Genomic DNA, 6,000 nt, shown 5'->3' with positions numbered 1-6,000 from the left:
ATTTATGCAAGAGTGAATAATAATATATAAAACAAAATCCAATCAAGATTGTTAAAATTTATTAAGTTTTTGTCGATGGATATTATTGTCAATATAGGAAGAATTAGATTCAAGTGTGCTAAAACGCATTATCCTCCTATTTATAAGTTAGAATGAACTATATGTAATTTTAAATATTATATAAAAAATATAATAGATCTTATAATGAAATTATTAAAAAATATTAAACTAAAGAATCTGAAACATAAAAAAATCAAGCTGTTATTACATATATAGCGACAAGCACTAGAGTTCAAAACACTACAGCAATTAAAAGTTGTTTTAAACAATGATATTATATATATATTTTTTTTCTGTGAGTTTTGACCCTTCTTTAGCGACCAAAATAATGGCTTGTTTGTCCACCTTAAAAGCCTAAAAAATAAAAATTTGGATGCCCCCCTTCCCAATATCATCTTCTTTATATTTCTTTTTCTCTGTGAAAGATGTTTAAAATAGCGACAAGAAAGATCCCCTCCATCACCCTATCTAAATAACCCTTTCATATATATATATATGGGGTCAAGCTTGAAAATTGGCTTTTCTACTCCCAACTTTTGACTGATCATCTTCTTTATTTATTTGAAAAAAAGGGTCATAGAAATGCTTCAATCTTAATTGCAATTTGGGCAATACTTTCACCTCATCCAACTATATATAATTAATGTTAACATTTAGTTCACTTATTGATGCATCATTGTTTTAGATCTGCCCAAAAACTATGTTTTTTTTTTAAATAATTACTTTTTCAAAGTTAAACATACCCAAATTATTATTTGCTAGTAACTTTTTTTTAAATTTAATTGTGAAAATATATATTAATATAAAGCAGTTTAAAAATATTTAAATAATTATTATTTGAGCTCAAGTCAAAATGAGTTTAATTATGAAATTGGTTTTATTCGAATTTGTTGAGGAGAAGTTGGACTCATTTAGGGAAAAATTTGTAAATTATTATTTGTCAAACGGCAAAAGCTGACGAACACTCTTAATAGGTTTAATATTAGGCTTAAGATGTCTATTTATAGTTTTATCCTTGTATTTTCTCTTGATTACGTTAAGAGCCCCAACGGGTTCACAAAGTTATTTTACAAAGAGCTCAAGTAGGTTATAGAGTCTCTCTATCAAGAATTTAAGAAAGTGACCCTTCATAGGGTAGGGACACTTTCACCTACTAAGAAAATCTCAACATTTGTTTTTGGTGAATCTATTTTACCCCACATATACCATATAAGGATATAGGTTCAAATCTCACTAAGAACAACATTTCTTTGGCGGGTGAAGACACTCCCCCATTATGCGTGAAGGGGGTGAGAGATAAAATCCCCTTTAAGAATAATACTAAACTTGTTGATGAGTCCACCGATTTTTAACAAATGATATTTTGTAGACTTTTCCCAACTTAACTTAATCTAATTTTGTTTAGTTTAATTTTTGAAAATATATGATTAAAAACAAAAGATAATTATATATATATATATGTGTGTACGAAAAAAGAGAGGCTGATTTTAAAGCAAAGCTCGCTTCAAAGCAATATGGGATCGATATGGTCGTAGTTCATTGGATGGTGTCAAATCAACCATGATAAATGAATATTATCAAAGTGGCAAATTAATCAAAAGTTTGTTTTTTAAACTTTGATTTATATGATTGCAATGCCTTGGGATCATATACGCACTAACAAAATATTTGCTTTATTTTTTAATGAAGAAAATCATTCAATCTACTTTCTTTTTTCTTGTTCTTTTTGTTATATTTTTACATCATAATCCATAGATTTTATCTATACAAACATAGTTTGTGAGGAATATACATATTCGAATGATGGGGACAAAGTTTATTTCATGATTAGTTGCTTTGAAGCTTTCATATCGTGATTACAACCTATAATATAATGGACGTAAATGGTTGAATTAAAGAAGTTAATAGTTGTTATGATGTTGGTTATTACTTACTCACGGTTCGAGTACTCAAATGGAATTGATTCTATCTAGTTGTGATAGTTTGTATAATTTAATCATTTATAAAGGAGTAGAATTGTAATTTTCAATTTTGGGAGGAATCAGTGCCCTGCTTACCGCCTTTGTCCGCTTGTGTCTAAGATCTTAGCGTTTAGTAAATATATTGAATCTGAATTGAGTTCATCTTTAAATAAGGACAAATTCTTCTGATATTGTTTTCTTTATTTTTAACCCTTAAAACATCACGTATATTAGTTAAATATCAATCTACTTGCTAGCAGACCTATTTTAGGTACTTGAAATGAGTACATATATAGCAGCTTCCATGTAAAAGGGGAAAAAATCATAGAAGAAACTATAGGGCAATATCTAGGGTGAAATGTGAGCTTTGGGAAAGCCTCCTAAGAGTAGAGGAAAGCATGACTGACTGATATTTGTACCGCTGACTGAATATAACAGAGATATATATTTGGAAATCATGCTATTCTTTGAATTAAAATATATTTATTAAGAATAACTTAAGAATAAGTAAATAATTGATAACGAAATATATTTTATTGTAATGAGCAAAAATTAAACTCGATTAAATAATTGAAGGATGAGGTTACCTGGTGATGGATAAACATATATATATACTTCATCCTGCTTTTGGTTTTTGTACTGACAATTTTAGTCTGATGGCTTGATGCAGTCAACCTAAGTTGGTCAGATATTAGCACACTGGATTTTCCTATTCCCTCTCATGAAATAAAAGCTTTACAAGAAGCTTTTGTCACTTCTACCTTTTCGTACGTATTTTATAGTTAAAATTAATATTTTTTATAAAAGACGTCATAATTTGAGAATATATAAAGAAAAAGTGATTGTAAGAGATGGGATTCATGATACCGTTTTCTTTTTTTTCTTGAATTATTTTTATTAAATATTTTTATAAAATATTTAAAATTACGTTTAGCTTCTTTTAATTTATAAATAAGAGGATAATTCGTTTCAATGCACTTAAATCAGTATTGACAATAATATTTATATCAATCAAACTAGCACTCAATTAACATTTTCTTATTAAAAATAAGATTAAATCCTTTTAAAGCTTGCTTAATTATGAAATAAATTAGGGTTAAAGTTAAATATTATGGTCATACTCATACACAATTATTTCATAGCCAACATAAGGGTATGATAATCCTTAAATCAGGTACAAACAACTTAGGACCGATAATATTTAGAGGGTCCCCTGCCCCAACCACCCAAATAAAAAGTACCCCATTGTTACCAATGTTTATTTATTTATTTTTTATAAATATTATTCAAATATTGATATACAAAAACTAGTACCCTTTTCTTGGACAGACACCTAAGCCTCTAAGGACTCTTCTATTTTTCTTTTGTTTCAGATTTAGATATATTTATATAATAGTATATGGTATAGTTGGTGTGGTGACAGTCAACTATGAATAATTGACCTGATAACTGGTAAAGTTTGGTCAGTGGTTCAGCCCTGTGTTGGACCCATGACCATGGCATGAGGCAGAGGCTAATCAACAGAATTTGGTCTGCTTACATAATTGATTTTAAACAAATCTCAACTAATCCCTCCCCACTACCAACCTTTCTTCATATTTGGAACATATCAATGCCTATCTAATATACAGTAAGTTCACTAAGACAGTATTTATTGTAAGAGTTAGTACTGATTTGTTAAATGTTTAATTTTTTAAAATTTTATAAAATTTTCAAAATTTAGGGTTTTGACTAAGTTGACTTTTCTCTGTTCCTTCTCTTTCGTTTTCGACGGCTACGTTGGATAAGTTGAATAAGCCCCCACGGTTGGAGGGACGATCCCCTTTGCGGGATCAATTTGCTACGTCGCCTAGGTATAGTTAATTTTATAGGATTGAGTATGTTAACAAGTTAATACACATAAAAAATACGCATAAAGTCATGTACTAAGTTGAGAACACTTATTTTATTCAATGAGCAACTTGTTTAAAGAGTGTGATAATCCAGCGTTAATTGGATATATGTCCTAAATTTTTAAAAGGAAAATTTAGGTTGGGTTTGGATGGCTAGTTGGGTATAGTATATTTAGTTTACTTTTTGTCTAATATTATAGTATTACTATAGTATCTAATTTCACTGTCACCGTTATTTTTACACTAATCGTAAGTAAATGCACCACTCATCCAAACTAAGCTTTAGAGGGGAAGATGTTTAGATCTTAGGTACAAAAGTGAGAAATTTAAATTAGTAAGTGTTAGAGCTTGGAAACACTTGTAGGAGATGCTAATGTAGTGAAAATTTTCTATGAGCAAGACCCTACAAAAGCATGAAAATCAAATTGTGTAAACATCTCTTGTCTTGTTTACTTTCTGCACATTTCCTTTATTGTACTTGAAATAGTTAAAACTGGTTGACATTACTTTTGGCACTACTTGTTTCTGCATTCAAATATCAATTTGGACCCAATAATACAATTAAAGACATACATTTATTTTTTAAGGTTTTCAAAATCTTACATAGATATTAGATTATGGCGCTCACAAAGTGAAAAACATAATTATGTAATAAAAATATTTATAAATTTTTTATATAAATAATAATAAGGCTTTGTTGAATGATAGAGCACATTCTTTAAAAACTATAGAGGTTTGAATTCTATTTTTCTATATAAAATAATAAAATATTCTCAAAATAATATAATTTATTTTATAAAATAACGATATTTTATAGTTATTCAATTGAATTAATAACTAACTAACTAGTGATATAAACTCAATAAAAATTTAATACCCAACATCTTTTCTTTGAGGACTATATTATATATTATTTGATACCACTTGTCACGGGGCTAGACCTTTCGTCTCGCAATCCGTGCGGCCTTAGGCGATTCGCTCGTCCAAACTCGCCCAAGTCACCTTTGCTCGAATGAGGATTCCTTAAGAACTCCTCCAAGGCACCGACTCGTACAGCGGAAGACTTACTTACGCCAAAAGAAGCTTATAAGAACAACAGAAAGGGACGCACACAAAGTGTTTGAGTAAATGCTACACATTCTTTAAAAACTATAGAGGTTTGAATTCTATTTTTCTATATAAAATAATAAAATATTCTCAAAATAATATAATTTATTTTATAAAATAACGATATTTTTATAGTTATTCAATTGAATTAATAACTAACTAACTAGTGATATAAACTCAATAAAAAATTTAATACCCAACATCTTTTGCTGAGGACTATATTATATATTATTTGATACCACTTGTCACGGGGCTAGACCTTTCGTCTCGCAATCCGTGCGGCCTTAGGCGATTCGCTCGTCCAAACTCGCCCAAGTCAGCCTTTGCTCGAATGAGGATTCCTTAAGAACTCCTCCAAGGCACCGACTCGTACAGCGGAAGACTTACTTACGCCAAAAGAAGCTTATAAGAACAACAGAAAGGGACGCACACAAAGTGTTTGAGTAAATGCTCTCTATTCTCTTATTCACAAAGAATAATGAAACAATGAATGGAGTGTGTACAAATGAGGGGAGGCTCTCTATTTATACTTGAGCTCCCCCAAAACCGACGGCCAAGATACAATTACATCGACGGACGAGATTAAAGGTTACCTACTACCAAATATAATATCATATCTTCTAAGATTACATATCTTAGATAAGTCTTTCTGAAAGAGCAATCGAATAAAGCAAAGTGTACCTTAAGACTCAATAGTTCATTCAAAAGGACAATATGAATGGGAATAAAGTAAAAGTAATATTGGCTTATTCATTTATAATATTTGTTTATTATAAAGAGAGGAGAGGGTGTTCCGAATGTCATTCAAAAAATGCAGCATCCGACATGATGAAAATGCAGACCAACATTTTTGCTGTAAAGAAAAATCCCAACAAAGATTCAAATTCTAAAACCAAATAAGAACAATTCCATGTTTCCTTTTCACTTTAAGACACTGTTCAAAGACGTAACACCTCACTTTTGTCCCCCCACTCACTACA

This window comes from Gossypium arboreum, chromosome 8 (genome assembly GCF_025698485.1).
Source record: "Gossypium arboreum isolate Shixiya-1 chromosome 8, ASM2569848v2, whole genome shotgun sequence".
In the NCBI taxonomy this organism is placed as follows: domain Eukaryota; kingdom Viridiplantae; phylum Streptophyta; class Magnoliopsida; order Malvales; family Malvaceae; genus Gossypium; species Gossypium arboreum.
Note: the sequence above shows the minus strand (reverse complement) of the source record.